The sequence below is a fragment of the Nansenia antarctica genome (genome assembly GCF_963989245.1).
Source record: "Nansenia antarctica genome assembly, chromosome: 17".
NCBI classification, from domain to species: domain Eukaryota; kingdom Metazoa; phylum Chordata; class Actinopteri; order Argentiniformes; family Microstomatidae; genus Nansenia; species Nansenia antarctica.
In genome coordinates this window covers 17,293,562-17,314,342 of record NC_137687.1, presented here as the reverse complement: position 1 = coordinate 17,314,342, position 20,781 = coordinate 17,293,562, and positions in this window count along the sequence as shown.

The following is a 20,781-nucleotide window of genomic DNA, read 5'->3' as shown; positions in this document are numbered from 1 at the left end:
GACGCGGCGGGGGAGGAGAGGACCCTGGAGGCCCTGGAGGCCCTGGAGAGGGAGCTGAGTGTGCCCCGGGGGAAACAGACCCTGGATGCCCTGGAGAGGGAGCTGAATGTGCTCCTGGGGGAAGAAGACCCGCTCCAGGATTTCGTGACACCTCTGGGGGGCACGCAGCAGGAGTCGACCCCCGGGAAGCAGCGGAAGAGGCAGCGGAAGAAGGAAAAGGACAGGGAGAGGAGGGCGGACAGGGGCCGCAGCAGGAGCCGCAGTGGGAGCAGTGAAGAGAGCCCGGGTGGGGGGTCTAAGCGAGTGAGTCGGTTTGACCCGTCGCGAGTGAGTCACTTGCATTTACTGATCGCTGGTCCCCCTGCCCAGGGGGAAAGTGGAGAAAATCTGGGGGAGAGAGGGGGGCCTCAGGCGGTTCTGAGGATGCCGGAGCCCCCGGTCTCAAGCCCTACATGGGCTACCCAGATGGAAAGGGAAGAGGCTGAAAAAGCCATGGAGACGGACGGAAGGTCTGATGAGACGGATGAGACGGATGAAAGTTCTGAAAGGAATTTCGATTGAGGAGGACCTTTACCCCTCGGGGTGATGTATAATTGTTTGTTGGTTTATGTTGCACATTGAGGAGTGTGGTTGTCGGTTTGTTTGCTTGTTTTGTTAAGTTGATATGCAGGTTTTGCATCCTGACCCTCCACAAAAGGATGGGGGGCAACAGGGTTGTTTTTGTTTTAATACAAATTGACTGATTGTGAAAAGAAAGTGCTGTTTGTTTTGGTTTGCGCCTTAACCCCCCACAAAAGAACGGGGGGTGGACGTGTTTGATTATTTTTGTGCAGTTTTAATGGAAAGGGGGAACAAGGTTCCCCGTGTACGAAAAATGGAAATAAATATACTTTAACAATCTGTTCTTATCAGTTTAATATCTGATACGTCCCCTACCCTACAGAGAGGTATGGGCTTTGTGCCGTCTGATCTAAACTGCCTGGTGAAGCCCCCTGGGCCGAATGAATGTTTTGAAGTTAGCTTTAAAACCCCCCAACTGTTAGAGGAATTCTGGACCTTTCATAGGATTAATGAACACAAACCCCCACTTAACCGTTTTACAGCCCACCCACTAACGGATTTAGAATCAAAAGTGGTCACAATTCAATTCCACAATGAGGTGATTCAGGAATATGATATTGAGGTGTGGCTACACCGTCATGCCACCCTTAAATCGGGGGCCCGGATGGTCCTGGATGAAGACGGAGTGTGGACGGGGGCCAAGAAATGGCTGGTGCAACTCCGTCCGGACCCGGAGGGGATAGGCGGAGTCCAACATATCCCCAGCACCATCAACCTGGGGAACAACAGGGGCTCCGTCTACTACTACGGTATGCCGAAGCTCTGCAGGAACTGCGGCCAATTGGGCCATCTGGCAGCGGCCTGCAAGGCCGTGGTATGTAAAATCTGCCGCCAAGACCACCCGACGTCGGAGTGCACCACGACCAGACCTTGCAACCTGTGCGGGGGACAGGGGCATCTTTACCGTGACTGCCCAAGTTCCTATGCAAGTAGAGCCCGGGGCTATAAATCCAACCAACCACCACCCCAACCCCCACCCCCACCCCAACCCACACCCCCACCCCCACCCCAACCCACACCCCAACCCCCACCCCAACCCACACCCCAACCCACACCCAACATGGAGGAAGAGAAGGGAGAGACGGAGGAGGACCGGCGCTCGAGCGATGGGGGGGACGATCAGAGCTCGAGCGACGGAGAAGGAGAAGGAGAGGAACCAACCGTCCCAGCACCCCCTACAGACAACCTCAACACCCCCCCCTCCTAAACCCCATGGCCACCTCCACCCCCTGCAAAAACACCATGAAGGGGGAGCCGGCCTCTATTGAGATAGCCACCAGCAGCACACCGCAGATCCACCTCCCCTCCCAATCAGACAGTGAAAATGACTGGAGCTTGGCTCAACCAAAACGCAAAAGACCACAAAAAAAGGCAATCCGGAAAAAACCAGACAAAAAGACTACTCCAGAACCCAAACCCCAACGCCATACAGGTAAGCCGGCTCCCCCCCCCAAACCCTCCTCCCCACCCTCTTCCTCTCTCCAGTCATCACATGCTCCTCACCCTGCACAGCCCACCAGCCACCCCCAGTCCATGCTCACCGGACCGTACGGGCCACCGAAAATCACCTCATCAACAACACAGATGAGGGGGCCACCAGGCAGTCAGAGGGGAGACAACCCCCACACCATGAGCAGCCAAGGGGAGGTGCCACACTATCTGGCCCCCAACGACCCATTGGAGGGCCTCATCCTCATTTGCAATAGCTTAGCAAAAATTGGAACAAACCAAATCCAAGAACCATGAAGATAACAATCTCATCTCTCAACACCAGAAGCCTCCGGCAACCAGACAAACGGGAGGTCGTCTACCAGTACATCACCCAACATCAGTCAGACATGTATATCCTCCAGGAGTGCGCCATCCCATTCAAGGAGATGGACGCCACCCTGGAGGAGGAATGGACACGGGGGGACTCTCTCTGGTCAGGCTCAAACATCGATAGAGCTGATGGGGTCGGCATTTTGGTGGCCAACCCTTTTCTGCAGACCAAAAAGGGGGAGGTTGTAGAGAGCGGGCGAATCCTGGTTCTGGACCTAGAGATCCAGGGTTCGCCGCTGAGGGTCATCAATGTGTACGGCCCAACCAACGTGGCCAAGAGAGTCTCCCTTTTCAAGAAACTTCGGTCTCTCCTCCTCATTCCCACACCAGTCCTAGTGGGGGGAGATTTCAACTGTGCCCTCCGGGATGAGGACCACAGCAGGCCCAGGAGAGACCGATCCACTACAGAACTTCAGTCCATCATAGACGACTTCCAACTGGTAGACGCCGGTGGCACCTCCCCGCCGACACACACAAGGGTGAGTTCCTCCGGGAATTCTTCCTCCAGGATAGACATGTTCTTGCTCTCGCCAGGTCTGAGGATGGGAACCCTGACCAGCCAGGCGGCCCACTTCTCGGACCACAGGATGTTGACAGTGTCCCTGGAATGGGATGGCCAAACAAGAGCGGGTAGGGGTACCTGGAGGATGAATACATCGATCCTTCAGGACCCAACAGTGGTGCATTCCTTCTCCAGGCGCTACCTGGAGTGGAGGACCCTAAAAGAACTGTTCGACTCCCCGATAGAGTGGTGGGAGATGGTTAAGGCCAGGACAAAGGGCTACTTCGGGTCAGTCGGAAGGAGGAAAGCGGCAGAACAGAGGGCCAGGTTTCAACACCACAACGCGGCCCTCCAACGCCTGAGTCTCCTACAGCTGGGTGGTCTGGATGTGGCCCGAGAACTGGCCGAGACCAAACAACACCTTGCCACCCTCTACCGGGAGCAACAACAAAAGAAACAGTTCAGGGAAAAACTCCAGGGCCTGGAGGAGGAGGAGAAATGCACACGCCACTTCTTCCGCAAGGCACGGTCAAAACACAAGCCTATCCTGTCCCTATACGACACCAATGGGGACACCGTGTCAGACAGAGGCAACATCCCGGGGGTGGCAAGAGAGTTCTACGAGAGTCTCTACAACATCAAGACAACCGACGAGACTCTCATGGCCCCCTTCCTGGATGGTCTGGACCGGGTCCCCGAGGGTGGTGAGAGTGAGAACCCAGAGCTGACCACGGAGGAGCTCACCCGGGCCGTGCACTCCTTGAATACACACAAGGCCCCTGGACCGGATGGGATCCCAGCAGAGTTCTACAAGACTCTCTGGGATCTCCTCAAGGAGGACTTGGCGGAGGTCTTCAAAGCCGTCTACAGGGAAGGGAGGCTTGGAGAGTCAATGAGACAGAGTACGGTCACACTGATCCCCAAGAAAGGGGACCTCAAGGACCTCCGGAACTGGCGCCCCATCAATCTCCTCCCAGTGGACTATAAAATCATGACAAAAGCCCTCACCCAACGGTTTCAAATCCTCCTCCCCTCAGTTATAGCCCCTGACCAAACCTGTAGCGTCCCCGGTAGGTCCATCAACGACAACCTGCTCCTGGTGAGAGACCTCATCCTGCACTCCCAGGAGCGGAGGTCCCCTTTAGGCCTTCTCAGCCTGGATCAGGAGAAGGCCTTTGACAGGGTTAGCCATGGTTTCCTGCAGAGGGTGCTGAGAGGCATGAACTTCCCCCAGCACCTGCTCAACTGGACCGAACTCTGCTACAACAACATCACGAGCAGAGTTCGGATCAACAACCAGTTGACAGACCCCTTCCCCATCAAAGCTGGAGTACGGCAGGGATGCCCCTTGGCCCCTCTACTGTACGTCATCTACCTGGAGCCGTTCCTACGGAAGATCAGGAGCTCCCCCAACATCATGGGCTACCCTCTACCAGGGGCCCGGGGGGAGAGGCTCAAGGTGGTGGCGTACATGGACGACATTACCATCGTCGGCACGGATAGTCGCTCCATTTCCACAGCAACGAAAGTGGTGGAGGACTACTGTGCAGCCACTGGCGCCCTGATCAATAGGGGTAAGTGTGAGCTGTTTCTGTCGCAGCACTGGCAGGAGAACCTGGCAACCTCCTTCCCTGTAAAGACGGAAAACATTAAGCTGCTGGGGATCACCTACCAGAAAGATGGAGGAGCCTCCGGCAGCTGGAAGGAGACCATCCGCCAGGTCCAAAAGAAGATCTGTGAGTGGAGTGCACGGCCTCTCACAATGACAGGCAAGATCCTGGTCCTGAAGGCTATTGTTCTTCCCATTCTCCTTTACCTGGGCAGGGTGTTTCCCCCAGACAGAGCAGTATCCAAAACCATCGAAAGGATCATGTTTACCTTTGTCTGGGGGAGCCAGATGGAAAAACTAAAACGCACCACCCTGTACAAAACAGTGGAGAATGGGGGGAAAGGGGTCCCAGACATCCTAAACATCATTAGGGCACAGGGACTCTCCAACCTCATCAACAACATCAACAACAAAGATAGGAAAGCCAGGTTCTTTGAAATATTCTATGCCACACCCATCCTCCGGACACTCAGGGTGACCGCATCAATAAATCACACTGTGCCCTACAGCTGGGACCCCCCTCCAGTCTACAAGATATGGAGGGACTTTGCCTTCAAGACAGGATTGTCCGCGGCTGGGCTGGCCTCATGGAAATACAAAGACATTATGACCTTCATAAGGTCGAAGGAAACCATTACTCACCCCAAGGCCAGCACAGCCGTGGACTCCAAACAGGTATGGAAAAACATTAATCATAAATGTACTAACAATAAACAAAAAGACATTGCCTGGATGGCTGCTCATGGTTGTCTCCCCACTAGGGAATTCTTGCATAGGCGGCACATCGCAAAGACTGAGAAATGCCCCCACGGATGCACGGACACAGAACACATTAACCACCTGTTCTGTGAGTGCTCCGTGGCCAGGCGGGTCTGGGCCCTGTTTGTTCCCTCTGTCTCCCTAAACAGCCTGCTGACCCTGCCCCGCTTGACGGGCGAGAACATCCTGTATCACCCTCTTCCTCAGGGACCATGCTATTGTTGACTTTAAAAATAACCCGGATCAAGCAAGAGCGGTGTGGGGGGTGGAGAGATGGAAGGACGTCATCCTCTAAACCGCCCCCCATGCCGCGCCGCATCGCCCAACCCCCCCCCCACCCCGGGCCTACCTCACTACACCACCAGTTCCTGCACTATCACCTTCACCACCGTTCCAGCACAAGCCCTGGTCAGCAGTATCACCATCACAAGGACCAGGAGAGGAGCAGCGCACAACACCAACAGGGAAGTCTACTGCACCTTCCACCACCTACACATGTACACAGCACTGACCCACTTCCTACCCTCACCAGAATATCACCACACACAACCCACAGCCGAACCAGCCGTCTCTGCCAGCACCACCAGCACCAGGATGACCAACACCACTGGGTCACAGGGAAGTACTGATCACCCGCCTGACACCAAAATGCACACTACACAAACCATGCACACCTCCCTTCTCTCACTCCTGTATCTTTTCAGGCACATGTCATATCCTGCTCTGACACCTACCCAGGCTTCCAGACCCAGGAGCAGAGACCGGCGGGAACCACCACGTCACCCCAGCACCAACCCCAGGTTCCAACTCAGCGACCCCAAACCCCCTGTTCCGGGCCCCCCCCCCAACTCCAGGCCCCCAGCTACAGGCCCAGTCCCCTACCCGCCAACCCCCAACCCCCAGCCCGGAACAAGCTGAGAAGAGGCAGGGAGCTTTTTCCCTGGATAAGCTGTGTACAGGTTTTTCGCCTCTGCTTGCCTGCCATGCGCCGAGCTCTCTGGGCCTCTTGGCTAAGATCAAGTGTAGTATCTGTTCTCACCAGTGAGCAGATTTCTGAAACTTGCAAAGGCAAAAATCAAGGTTTGCATCTTGATTCTGCCGGGAAAGCAGAAAATGGATAAAGAGTCGGGCCCAAAGGCCGGAATGTTTAATGTGATTCGTTTTGCATGGAGAGACCAGACAGAGGACATCCAGCTGAGGGATACCTTCACCCGGGTGGTGTTGCTGGGGCAACTGAAACTGACGGTCCCGGAAATCTTTTGCCTCCAGGGCAATAGGCGGGAGAATGCCTTCGACGTGACCTTTCACTCGGCGGCCATGATCAGAAGGGTGATGGACATGGTTACCGTCGGGGCCGAGACCATGCCTCTGTCGCTCTACAGGGTGACAGACATGGGGAAAAATAATTTCAGGGTCATGACGGTGACCATGTTCAACGCTTATGTGAAGGATGAAGCTGTGGAGGGGTTCCTGAGCCGCTACTGCAAGGTCACGTCGGGGGCACGCCACATCAGGGACGCCCGAGGGATATGGACCGGGACTCGTCAGTACCAGGTGCTCCTACGGCCAGAAGAGGGAGGCTTCGACGGCTACGCACACCCCCCGGCACTTTTCTCGCTGGGGGCGGACAGGGGCAACCTGTACTATGCCCGGCAGGCCCCCTTCTGCAAAAAGTGTATGCAGACGGGTCACGGGCAGGGGGACTGCCCTGGGATGAGGTGCAGGAACTGCAACGCCAAGGACCACGTGGCAAAAGACTGCACCCAGCCCAGGGAATGCCACAGTTGTGGCATGAGAGGACATCTGTATAGGGACTGCCCATCCCGCCCTAAGCCTAAATGCTACGCCGATGCAGCAGGGGGGGCTAAGCCGAGGGACCAAGGAGCCGGAGGAGCACCGAGCGGAGGCGGCCCCAGCACCTCCACCCCCACAACCCCCCCCGCCCCCAAACCCGAGGGGGTCGTTTTGACCCGCCGCGAGTGAGTCATGTGCAATTTCTGATCGCTGGTCCCCCTGCCCGGGGGGAAGGTGGAGAGGATCTGGGGGAGAGAGGGGGGCCTCAGGCGGTTCTGAGGATGCCGGAGCCCCCTGTCTCAAGCCCTACGTGGGCAACCCAGATGGAAAGGGAGGAGGCTGCAAAAGCCATGGAGACTGACGGAATTCTGGATGAGGAGGACCTATACCCCTCGGGGTGATGTATAATGGGTTGTTGAGTTATGATTCACATTGAGAATTGTGGTTGTCGGTTTTTGTTTGCTTGTTTGTTCTTAAATTACACATTATGGATTTGGTTTTTGTTACGTTAAATGTGAGGGGTTTAAGAGACAGGGTGAAGAGGGCAGCAGTTTTTGGTTATTTATTGTCACTAGATTTCACTGTATGTTTTTTACAGGAGGTGCACTTAAGGGATGAGGGGGATGTTAGAAAATTTAAGAGGGAGTGGGGTAGGGGGGAGTCCTTTTGGAGTGTGGGGGGGGTCCACTCATCGGGTGTAGGGATTCTGTTAGGGAACAGAGAGGTGAGGGTGGAGGGTACTTTTGTGGGGATGCAGGGTAGGGTGTTAGGATTAGATATTAGTGTAGGGGAGTGTAGGTTGAGGGTAGTTGGGGTATATGGGCCACAGGTGGCACAGGGCAGGAGGGAGATGGTAGACTGCCTTGTGCCCCTGTGTGCGACTAATAGACACTTGGTGGTGGGGGGTGATTTTAATATGGAACTAGGCAGGGTGGGGGAGGGCAGCGCTAAGGCCATGGGGTTACTGATGGCTAGCTGCGGGCTTGTGGATGGGGGGCTACACACCACACCACCACTGGCGGTTCCCACCTGGCGTAACTCGCGGGGGGTCGCGAGGAGGCTTGACTATTTGTTCATACCTAGGTCTTTGGGCCCTGTGGCCGGGCAGCATTTGCCTGTGTTTTTCTCAGATCACGACGGGGTGCTCCTACGGGTAGGTGCACCAGCCTGTGTCGTCGGAAGGGGGTATTGGAAGCTAGACAGGGAGATCCTTGGTGAGCGGGTTTTTGTCGAGGCACTCACCACCTACATACATGGGCTTAAGGGCCTCAGGCCCATGTTTGTGGGGGTGGTGGAGTGGTGGGAGGAGGTGAAGGTGAGGATGGCTAAGTTTAGCAGGGATTATTGTAAGAGGAGGGAAAGAGAAGGCAGGAGGGAAGTGGAGCGGCTGCAGCGGTTGCTCGACCTCGAGTACGAGGCCGGCAACCTCGGGGGGTCGATCGACCAAGCCCGCTCCGCGGAACTCAAGGGCCGCCTCAGAGAGGCCTATGAGCGTAGGGCTAGAGCTCATTTAGAGCGCGCGCGCCAGGATTTCCTTGAGCAGGACGAGACCTGCTCAGCGGCGTTCTTTGCCTCTGTGAGGGCACGGCGCGCGCGCCAGACCCATCACGGGGTGAGAGACACTGGGGGGTCGGTGGTCAGGGAGCAGGGTCAGATGGTGCAGGCGGCCACCGAGTTTTATAGGGATTTCTTTAGGGAGAGAGAGGTAGATGAGGCTGGGGGGGAGGTTTTTTTAGCGCACCTGTCCCGGCGAGTGCCGGAGGACATCATGCAGGCGATGGAAGGCCCGATCACACTAGTGGAGGTCGAGCGGGCCCTCAAACGGATGGGGAAGGGGAAGGTGCCTGGGATGGACGGCCTGCCGGCAGAGTTTTACCTACAGTTATGGGGTATACTCGGCCCGGTGGTCGTCGAGGTTTTGACATCCGTTCTCGAGACTGGGGTCATGGGCAAGTCAATGGCCGAAGGCGTGCTCTCCCTCCTGTATAAGAAGGGGGACGCCGCCGACCTTAACAACTGGAGGCCGTTGACAATGCTGTGTGTGGACTATAAGCTGTTGGCCAAGGTCATGGCTGACCGTCTGCGCGCAGCCCTTCCCTACGTCGTCCATGAGGACCAGACGTGTGGGATCGAGGGCCGCTCGATTAGGTGGAACCTTCAGCTGGTCAGGGACTCCATCGCCTGGGCTGAGGATAGGGACCTGCCTTTAATGGTGGCTGCACTCGATCAGGCCAAGGCCTTTGATCGGGTGCATAGGGTTTTTTTATTTAAAGTGATAGAGCAGATGGGTTTTGGGCCTAGATATAGGGGGTGGCTCAGCACACTCTACAGGGGGGCGGGGTGCCGGGTGAGGGTGAACGGCCACCTGGGGGAGGTGTTTGGCCTCCCTTCGGGGGTCAGGCAAGGCTGTCCTCTCTCGGCGCTCCTGTACGTGCTGTACATGGAGCCTCTGGCGGCGGCCATTAGGGCTGACGCAGAGGTGGAGGGCTTGCTGGTGCCCGGCAGCGGTGGGCTGAGGGTCAAACTGACCCAATATGCAGACGACACCACTCTGCTACTCTGCAGAGACTCATGCCTGCTCAGATGTCTCAAAATTTTTGACGATTTTACCCACGCGTCGGGAGCAGTCCTGAACCTGGGTAAGTCATCGGTCAAGTATTTTGGCCGGTGGAAGGGTAGGACGGATGCGCCTGGGGGAGTAGCTCTCTGCACTGGGCCCCTGAGGGTGCTCGGGGTCTGTTTTGAGTCCTCCGGCTCTGCGACGCTGAACTGGAACGCGAGAATCGCGGAGGTACAAGGGAGGTTGGTGCGGTGGAAGGCCAGGTCTTTGTCCTTTGGGGGCAAGGTCTTGGTCTTGAAAGTGGACATATTGCCTTCTCTCTTGTACCTGGCATATGTCTACCCGCTGCCTGCGAGCATGAGGAGACCCCTCATGCGGCTTGTTTTTCAGTTCATGTGGGGGGGAAGGCATGAGTACGTGGCCAGGGCCCGCATGCTCTCGGCCACCAGGGAGGGAGGTAGGGATGTCCCCCACCTACCCCTCAAGCTAGACTCGCTGTTTGTCTCCTCTCTGCTGAAGGAGCTCGCTCACCCGGTAATCCATCCGTCCGGTTTCTTCCTGCGGCTTTTCTTTGCCTACCAGGGACGACACATTATGGAGTGGTCCAATGCGGGTCCTCGGGCGGAACAGCTGCCGTGGCACTTCAGCCATGCGGCGAAGTGGCTGCGTGCGCACCCCGAGGTTGAAGTTGCCCGTGTAGGTTTGGACCACAAGAGTATGTATGCTGTAGTGAGGCAGGGTGCCTGCACGGCCCCTGTGGTGGGCATCCCGGCGGCGGTCTGGGATGCAGTGCAGCTGCGGGGCCTGGACAATAGGCTCAAGGACCTGAACTGGTTATGCCTCCACAAGAGTCTGCCGGTGCGGGCCACCATGCACCAGCGTGGCCTGGCGCGATCCCCCTTATGCCCCCGGCTGGGCTGTAGCGGGGAGGAGAGTGTGCGTCATGCTTTATGGGACTGCGCCTTTGCTGGAGTGGTGTGGGCCCGGGCGGGAGGGCTGTTAGAGAAGGTTAGAGGGGGTTTTACCTTGTCATGGGCCAGAGTAGAGAGAGGGGTAGGGAGAGTGGGGGGTGGGAATAGGGAGAGATTCCTACTCTGGCTCATAGTTAGTTTGTTTAAGAGGGAGATATGGAGGTCGAGGCAGGAGGTGGTGGGGGCAGGGACAGCGACAGGGGTGGAAGGGATAGTGAGGAGGGTGGAAGGAGATTTGAGGGGGAGGATGAAGAGGGAGGAGAAGAAGTGGGGTCACCATGCAGCCCGGGAGCGGTGGAAAGGGGGGCTGGGACTTTTTTTGAGTTGATATGCAGGTTTTGCATCCTGACCCTCCACAAAAGGAGGGGGGGCAACAGGTTTTGTTTTTGTTTTAATACAAATGGATTGTGATCATGAAAAGAAAGTGTTGGTTGTTTTGATTTGCGCTTAACCCCCCACAAAAGAACGGGGGGTAAACGTGTTTGATTATTTGTTTGTGCAGTTTTAATGGAAAGGGGGAACAAGGTTCCCCGTGTAAGGAAAAATGAAAATAAAAAACTACAATAACAATCTGTTCTTATCAGTGAGCAGATTTCTGAAACTTGCAAAGGCAAAGATCAAGTGTTGCATCTTGATTCTGCCGGGAAAGCGGAAGATGGATAAAGAGTCGGGCCCAAAGGCCGGAATGTTTAATGTAATTCGTTTCGCATGGAGAGACCAGACAGAGGAGATCCAGCTGAGGGATACCTTCACCCGGGTGGTGTTGCTGGGGCAACTGAAACTGACGGTCCCGGAAATCTTTTGCCTCCAGGGCAATAGGCGGGAAAACGCTTTCGACGTGACTTTCCACACGGCGGCCATGATCGGAAAGGTGATGGACATGGTTACCGTCGGGGCCGAGACCATGCCTCTGTCACTCTATAGGGTGACAAACATGGCGAAAAATAACTTCAGGGTCATGACGGTAACCATGTACAATGCGTATGTGACGGATGAAGCTGTGGTGGGGTTCCTGAGCCGCTACTGCAAAGTCACGTCGGGGGCACGCCACATCAGGGATGCCCGTGGGATCTGGAACGGGACGCGTCAGCACCAGGTGCTCCTACGGCCAGAAGAGGGTGGCTTCGACGGATACACACACCCCCCGGCACTTTTCTCGCTGGGGGCGGACAGGGGCACCCTTTACTATGCCCGGCAGGCCCCCTTCTGCAAAAGGTGTAGGCAGGCGGGTCACGGGCAGGGGAACTGCCCTGGGATGAGGTGCAGGAACTGTAACGCCAAGGACCACGTGGCAAAAGACTGCACCCAGCCCAGGGAATGCCACAGGTGTGGCTTGAGAGGACATTTGTACAGGGACTGCCCAGACAGCCCTAAGTCCTACGCCGATGCAGCAGGGGGGGCTAAGCCGAGAGACCAAGGAGCCGGAGGAGCACCGAGGGAGGGCGCCCCCAGGGCCCCCCCCACCCGCCCCACCCGCCCCCCCCCGCCGCCCCCCTCCCCCCCCCGCCCCCCCAGACCGAAGGACCCGGAGAACCAACCTCCGGTAGCAGGCCCTGAGGTGGGTGGGCTGGGGGACGGGGCTCCGGTTTCGGCCCCCGGGGAGGGGAGTGACGCGGCGGGGGAGGAGAGGACCCTGGAGGCCCTGGAGGCCCTGGAGAGGGAGCTGAGTGTGCCCCGGGGGAAACAGACCCTGGATGCCCTGGAGAGGGAGCTGAATGTGCTCCTGGGGGAAGAAGAACCGCTCCAGGATTTCGTGACACCTCTGGGGGGCACGCAGCAGGAGTCGACCCCCAGGAAGCAGCGGAAGAGGCAGCGGAAGAAGGAAAAGGACAGGGAGAGGAGGGCGGACAGGGGCCGCAGCAGGAGCCGCAGTGGGAGCAGTGAGGAGAGCCCGGGTGGGGGGTCTAAGCGAGTGAGTCGGTTAGACCTGTCGCGAGTGAGTCACTTGCATTTACTGATCGCTGGTCCCCCTGCCCGGGGGGAAAGTGGAGAAAATCTGGGGGAGAGAGGGGGGCCTCAGGCGGTTCTGAGGATGCCGGAGCCCCCGGTCTCAAGCCCTACGTGGGCAACCCAGATGGAAAGGGAAGAGGCTGAAAAAGCCATGGAGACGGATGGAAGGTCTGATGAGACGGATGAGACGGACGAAAGTTCTGAAAGGAATTTCGATTGAGGAGGACCTTTACCCCTCGGGGTGATGTATAATTGTTTGTTGGTTTATGTTGCACATTGAGGAGTGTGGTTGTCGGTTTGTTTGCTTGTTTAGTTAAGTTGATATGCAGGTTTTGCATCCTGACCCTCCACAAAAGGATGGGGGGCAACAGGGTTGTTTTTGTTTTAATACAAATTGACTGATTGTGACAAGAAAGTGCTGTTGTGTTTTGGTTTGCGCCTTAACCCCCCACAAAAGAACGGGGGGTGGACGTGTTTGATTATTTTTGTGCAGTTTTAATGGAAAGGGGGAACAAGGTTCCCCGTGTACGAAAAATGGAAATAAAAATACTTTAACAATCTGTTCTTATCAGTGATCAGATTTCTTAACTGACAAGCCATAGATCAAGTGTTGTATCTTGAATCTGCCGAGAAAGTGGAAGATGGATAACTCGTATGAGTCGGGCCCAAAGGCCGGAATGTTCAATGTTATTAGGTTCACATGGAGAGACCAGACGGAGGAGATCCAGCAGAGGGATACCTTCACCCGGGTGGTTCTGCTGGGTCAACTGAAGTTGACTGTCCCGGAAATCTTTTGCCTCCAGGGCAATAGGCGGGAGAAGAGGAACTGGACAAGAGGCCGGACCCCTGACTGGCCGACACCCCAGAAACCCTCAACATCTGGGAGTCCGACAGCAACACTGCCACATTGGTGAGGTTCCCCCTCACCTCCCCCCCCCCCCTTCGCTCAGGTGAATCCCCCTCTGATTCCTCAGAGGCCCCCAGGTCGAAATTAAGGACCCAATCCTCCCTGACTCCTTCCTCCTCCACTGTGTCACCCCTCAGGACCTGAGCCACATGGACCCGCACTCCGGTGGGTCCTGTCGGTCCAGGTGGAGTTTGGGCTCGACCAGATCCCAGGTACGGGCCCAAGTTAGGGTCAGGTGTGAGGCCGAGAGAAGGGTTAAGGTCAGGGTTAGGGTTAGGCCCAAGCTTAGGGTTAAGGTTAGGCTCAGGGTTAAGGTTAGGGTTAAGGTTAGGGTCAGGGTTAGGGTAAGGCCCAGGCTTAGGGTTAAGGTTAGGGCCAGGGTTAGGGTTAGGCCCAGGCCTAGGGTTAAGGTTAGGCTCAGGGTTAAGGTTAGGGTTAAGGTTAGGGTTAAGGTTAGGGTTAAGGTTAGGGTTAAGGTTAGGGTTAAGGTTAGGGTTAAGGTTAGGGTTAGGCCTAGGGTTAAGGTTAGGGCCAGGGCCAAGGTTAGGTTTAGGCCTAGGGTTAGGGTTGGGCCTAAGGTTAAGGTTAGGGTTAGGCTTAGGGTCAGGGTTCGGGCCAGGCCTAGGGTTAGGGTCAGGCCTAGGGTAAGGGTTATGGTCCGAGATCAGGTTAGGGCCAGAATCATAATGGGGGTTGAGGTTAAGATTAGGGTCAGGATTGAGGTTAGGGTCAGGGCCGAGGCCAGGGTCATGGCCCAGGTTGGGCCGCAACAGCTCCGGCCACTCCACAGGGTCCAGCCGAGCCCCTCTGCCCTCTCCCTGCACAGTGGGCTCATGATCGCTCCCCACGAGCGATGTTAGAGTTGTAATAGACAGGCTTGTTAGCCTATTTTTGTATCTCGCCTTGCCATATGCAATGGCTTTATCTAGTGCAACCTGCTCAAATGGGGAGATACCCTGAAGTCCCGATGCCAAAACCGAATCATAATGCTCTTTAAGGATTTGCAGGTTATTCTGCATTCACAAATCCGTATTGAGCTTTACTTTTCTTAATGTTTCTAGGTTTGGTGATGATGGTTTAATGAATTGTGTGAGTTTTTGTACTTGCTTCATCATTCCCACCGGGAATCTTTCTGACCTTTCTGCCCTTTCCACCACCTCAGCATGGTGTACTGCCTGGAGTAGTTTGAAATATCTTTTCTCCAGTCTCATCACAGGCACCTCTGGCCCTCTACCAAGACCCGACCACACCGCCCCAACACCAGAGCCATCCGGCCTCATGCTTTCCCAATAGGGGAAGTAGGCTAAAGCCGTTGTTGATGGTCAAACTGAGTTAAGTCACTCAAGAAGTGCTTGAAAATAAACAAATTAAGTGCTTTTAAACTAAGAATTTAAGGGAATGGGAGACAAACCAAACACAGGACAATAAAAGTTCCTAATGACACATACTCTATTTCTCTCAGCTAAATTGGTCAGTAAAAAATGTTCGGGGGTTTCGATCAACAAAACCCTTAACTGGTTCTCAATACTATTTTTCCAGGTTATTCCTGTGACCCGGTATGGGAGACGGCCAACCCACTACCCACACTGTGTAAAACAACCACACTCTGTGCTCTTTACGATGTTCAATCAACAACACACGTGTATCAGGTGAGTCTGTTTTCACTGCACAAAAAACCACAAAACACCCAAAAATAAGGGGTCTGCTTGGCCCAACCGGGCCCAGGTTTTCCCTGGGATCTAGTATTGAGTTTAACCAGAATAATCTCCAAAACTGGAGATCTAGAGCACATCAAAGATTTAAAAACAACCACAGGTTGATTTTAGGTCTACTCAGACCTTCAACAAAGATTTAAAAACAACCACAGGTTGATTTTAGGTCTACTCAGACCTTCAAATGAATATGTTAAAAGTTGTGTCAAAGGACTTTCAAAGGTTTAAAACAATAAAATAGCGCTCCTGACAGTTTCGGCACACTGTGCCTTCTTCAGAGGAAATAACAGAATGACAAAAAAAACACTCATATATATAGAGAGGAAACAAGGGGGGAGGGGCTACACTAATTGCTGCGCTAATTGCTACAGGTGTAAGTGCTTTGTCTGGTGATTCAAATTCAAGAAAATGTTTTTTCAGGACAACGACCTAATATTCAAAAACCGGTAATCTCTTTTTCCAATAATATGATAACGTGTTACCCGCCCAAACACATTCCCCAATAAGGCAGGTTTCCCTGGGAGATATCCCACAATTTTTCCACTTTTTCAGGTTTTTGAAAATTGTTTATTAGTTGAAACTTGTCTCCCCCAAAGGGAATTTTAACATGTATTACATATTTTTATGATCAGTGTTCAACTTCTGAAAGTAGATAAGTCGATTGTGGCACTGGCTGGTTAGGTTAGGGGAATAAAAGGCCCTGCTTGCCTGAAGGCTCGCAGAATGCACGGGCACACTAATCTTTTAGTTTTTTTCTCTACTTTCAGATCTTTGTTCAGATTATGTCGTCGACCATCCATAATTCAAGGATCTCCGGCTTCAGAATTTCAGTACGTATCCAGGTAAGCACCCATTTTAACTGTATTTTTTATTTTATTTTTAAACTTTTTTCAGGTTCTATCAGATCACAGGTAAGTGTTTATTTCCTTTACAGATTTTTTTCAGGACTGGACTGTACATATTAAATGAGAGGTAAGTTTTTATATTTCATTTAAACCACTGGGTGAAATTGTGTTTAGTTCTTTAATCCAGTGTCTTTCCCTCATCATTCTCTGTCTTTTTGACCAACAGGTTCCAGATTCCAGGCCTACAATCAGGAGATTCTCCCTACCATGATCTCTAAAATGTTCGTACAGTAGGGTGGATTCCTCAATCCGATTTACCCTGTAAAGGTGCTGTTTTAAACGTTCACAAAGTTTGTTCTTAGTTTCACCAATGTACCATTTAGAACAGACCCCACATTTTATTCCATATACCAGGTTTGAGGACTCCAAACCCAGAACATTCCAGATTGGAGCCCCTTTGTCTGTATATATGTTCGTAATGTATTTTGGTGTTTTTAAATGTCTTTTTAGTTTATTTTGTTTATCGCTTTTTAATGCTGCATGTACTAGCAAATATTTTATATTTTTATTCCTCCTAAAGGCTGCAATAATTTTAAAACCCACCAACGGTTCGACGATATCTTGAGTCCTTTTAAAATTACTTTTAATCAATTTATTAAGTTCCATCGAGGATGGGGAGAACATGGAAACAAAAGGAATTATCCTGCAATTGTCCCCTTCTTTTGCAGGTCTATCCCCCCTGCTGAAGTTTTGCTGGACCTCAGCTTTGATGGTCCGGAGGAAAGTTCTCCCATAACCCCTCGATCTGAGGACCTTGAAGAGGGTCCTCGTGGCTGACTCCGCGTCCTCCTCTGCTGTGCAAATTCGCTTGAATCTGATAAGCTGCGATTTCACTATTCCCCTAAAGGTATGTTTGGGGTGATAGCTAGACTTGTGCAACAGCGCATGAGTATCTGTGGGTTTAAAATATACTCTTGTGCCCAGACTATAACCCCCCTCTCCTCTCTTAATAAACACCTCTGTATCCAAAAACTCGATTTTCTCAGGTTGAATATTGAATTTTACAGTGATTGCCTGATGATGCGTGTTCAGCACATTGATAAAAACCTGGAAGTCCTCCCTTGTGTGGCTCCAGATGCCAAAAATATCGTCCAAATAACGGACATACAGTGCTGGGAGTTTCGGGCATTTGGGGAAGACAGTCCGCTCCCAATCAGCCATATAAATGTTGGCATACGCAGGGGCGAACTTCTTCCCCATAGCTGTCCCATGTACCTGAAGGAAACATCTGGAATCAAAGACAAAATCGTTTCTAGTCAACCCTAACTCTAAGAGATGGAGAAGAGCCTCATCTGGTCTAGAAGGGTCTGGATGGTCGTTAAATAGCTCCCGCACCGCTTTGAGCCCCAATGGGGTCTCTATGTTTGTATACAGGGAGTCAATGTCGACCGAGAAAAGCATCGAACCAATAGGAACCTGGGTGTTTTTCAGTTTTTCCACAAATTCATATGTATCTTTAATGAAACTTTCATGAATTTGAGATAATGGATTTAAATAAAAATCTATGAATTCTGCTATTCGATAGGACTCGCTCCCACAATCGGACACAATCGGCCTTCCTGGGGGGACCTGATGTGGAACTGTCCAGGTCTCTGGATCCTTGTGGATCTTTGGCAAGAGATACAGTTGCCGTGGACGTGGCGGATCCTCCCCATACAGGTAAGTCATTTGTTTGGCCGATATAACTTTCTTTTCATACAGGTGAGACACCGTCGCTCTGATCTGTTTCTGGGTCTCCAGTTGCAGAGAGCCAGTTAAAGGTACGTAGTGTGTTCTATTTTCCAATTGTCTGTTAGCCTCTGTCAAATATTGATTTTTATCCATTATTACAATTTTAGAGCCCTTATCGGCAGGCTTAATAATTATATCCTGGTTCTTTTTTAATTTGTTCAATGCTTTTCTTTCCCCTTGTGACAGGTTACTTTCTTTTTCACAGGCCCAACGGATTCCCTCCAGGTGCCGCACATCTTCCCTGATCAATCCCTTAATAGGGTCCGAGATGGAATTCCAATCAGGTTCCCAATGAGAGGGATTGATGAACGGTTCCCTGGTGAAATCCGCGGTAAACCGGAAATGATCTAAAAGTTGCAAACGCCTGTGATACTTTGCTAAATCTCTTTGTAAATCTTCTCTGTCTGTTACAGATGGCGTAGGAATAAAGAAGAGGCCCCTCTCCAGCAGCATTTCTTCTTTTGTGGATAGTTCAAAGGTAAGTGAAATATTTAAAATATTAGAACAATTTAAAATATTAGAATGGGGCTTGGTAAGTGTCCCAGGTCCCCCTCTTTTCAGTTTAACTGTAGCATCCATGCCTCTAACATTTTTTTGCCTGTAGCAGGGGTCCAATGTATCGGATCCCTCTCACAAGCTTTGAAGTCCCGGGCCTCCACCCCTCTCAGGGTCCTGTATGTGGACTGCACATAGGTGTTTGTTTTTTCCAGGAGGGCCCGTACTAGGGCCTGCAACCTGGGTGAGTATTGTGTCAATGTAACAAACACCTCTGCCTGAGGGAAAACCACTCTTGCCCTCGCCATCAGCTGTTGGAATTGCTTTTTCATGGTCGAGAGCAGGTTTCCACTCAGACAGTTATTCAATCCCACCACAAAGACCACTTTGTGAGTGGCAGGACTAGGGTTCAACTTGGTCAGAATATCCCTCAGATGGAACATTTTGGCCCCCGGGAAACTGTCAATTTGTACCAGTGGATAGTTGAAAGGGGGGATTCTATTGAGATTCAAATCCCCCACTATCACCACTGGTTTTCTAATCTCAAGGTCCCACACCACACTTTTTTGATATGCACTGCGGTGATAGAGCGGTCTGTCCAGGTCAGGGTCAGGGTCAGGGCCAGGGTCAGGGCTAGAGTTAGGGCCAGAGTTGGGGTCCAACACCAGATTAGGGAGGGTAGGGTGGGGGTTGTGGTTAAGGTGAAATACAGGTCCGGGGCCTTGATGGAGATCAGGGTGGGTGACCGGGTCCAGGGAAGGGCCCCGGTTGATGTCACGTTTCCGTGGGCCCTTCTTTCTCTTAGAGAGAGGCCCCGGGTCCCGAGGACTATGAGCCCCTGAGCTGGGCCTCGGCTGGGCCACCGAAGGCAAGTTGGGCCACTCTGTCTCATCCAAACTAACCCTCAGTGTAGGAGTTTGGAGAGCAGGGGTTTGGAGAGCAGGCCGCAAGTGGCCCTCAACCAAATTCACCAAATTGGTGGTTGTGGTAACCGTCAGGCGCCGCCCGTATCTGGACCTCCCAAAGGTCAATGCTTTATCCAAAGCTAACTGGTCAAATTGGGGTAGATCCCTAAGCCCCTCTGCTAACACAATATCATAATGATCTTTGAGAATGTTCAAGTTATTAACCATCCACTCATCTGTGTTAAGTTTCACTCTGTGATTTGTGTCAGGATGGGGAGATGAGGGTTTAATAAAGAATGTTAGTCTATTAACTTGTTTCATCATCCCTACCGGAAACTGTCCTGTTTCCAGAGATCTACTGATCACTTCAGCATGGTGAGTAGCCTGGAGTAATTTGAAAAGTAGTTTTTCAACTCTGGGAGGTTCTTCTTTCGTGTAATGTCAGAGGTCCAACTCGGTGTCGCGTAGCCATGCCCGCATCTCTGGTTCTAGGTCGAAGAGGCTGGCTTCTGAGGGTGGTCTATATAAGGGGCAGATGATGATTATGTGGTCGGCGGTCTGCTCTGGGTCACCGCACTCGCATGCCGCACTGTCCGCCAGGCCCCACGCCTTCATTGATGTTTTAAAGCGACCGACACCAGTTCGTAGACGGTTCAGTGTGGTCCATTGCCGGCGTGGTAGGTCGTCTCCTCCAATGGCGCCATCTCCTGGGTCCCAGATGTAGCGGTGGATTCGGGAGGGCCCGGCTGACTCCCACTCCTGCTTCCAAGCTGCTGCCAACCATGCATCTCTGGAGATGTCCTCAGAGGTGGAGTTGAGCATGGCTTGTGCTGCCTTGTTGTAAGGGTGGCGGGTCTTGAGTCGGCTTGGAGGTGCTGGTGTTATGGTGGTGTTGTGCAGGATGTGCCAGTCATGCTTTTGTGCCTTCCTGGCCAGGGCGAGGGTGGCAGCCTCCCGTCGGAGGCCGGCCGGTGCTATTCCCACGAGGACTGGCAAGAGGGACACAGAGGTAGGCTTCAAGCATCCAGTTATTTTTTGGAGGGAGGTATTGATAGCCACGTCGACCTTTCTCGCATGAGGGCTTCTGCTCCAGACTGGGGCGCAGTATTCCGCTGCAGAGAAGACCAGGGCTTGGGTGGATATTCTTAGCGTCTTAGCGGAGGCTCCCCAGGTTGTACCAGCAAGGCGGCGGATCAGCGCGGCTCTGGATGTCACTTTGGCCTTGACTTCTTCCAGGTGTTGCTTGAAGGATAATGTCCGATCCAGGCGCACTCCAAGGTACTTCGGGGCTTGCTGGACCTCCAGACATTTGTTGTCAACGCGCACCTCAAGTTCCCTCCTGGCTTCTCTGGTGCTAAGGTGGTATGCCGCTGCGACTGTCTTTCCGACACTGAGTTGTCTGGGAGGTTGATGTTGTTGATGTTGTTGTTGATTTTTTAGTAGATACTGCGCTTGAGGCCCTCCGGACCCTCCCCCAGACAGATGCCCCTGCCGAGAAGCCCGTCTCCGTCGACGGGCCGCGGTCCACTCGTCGCTCAT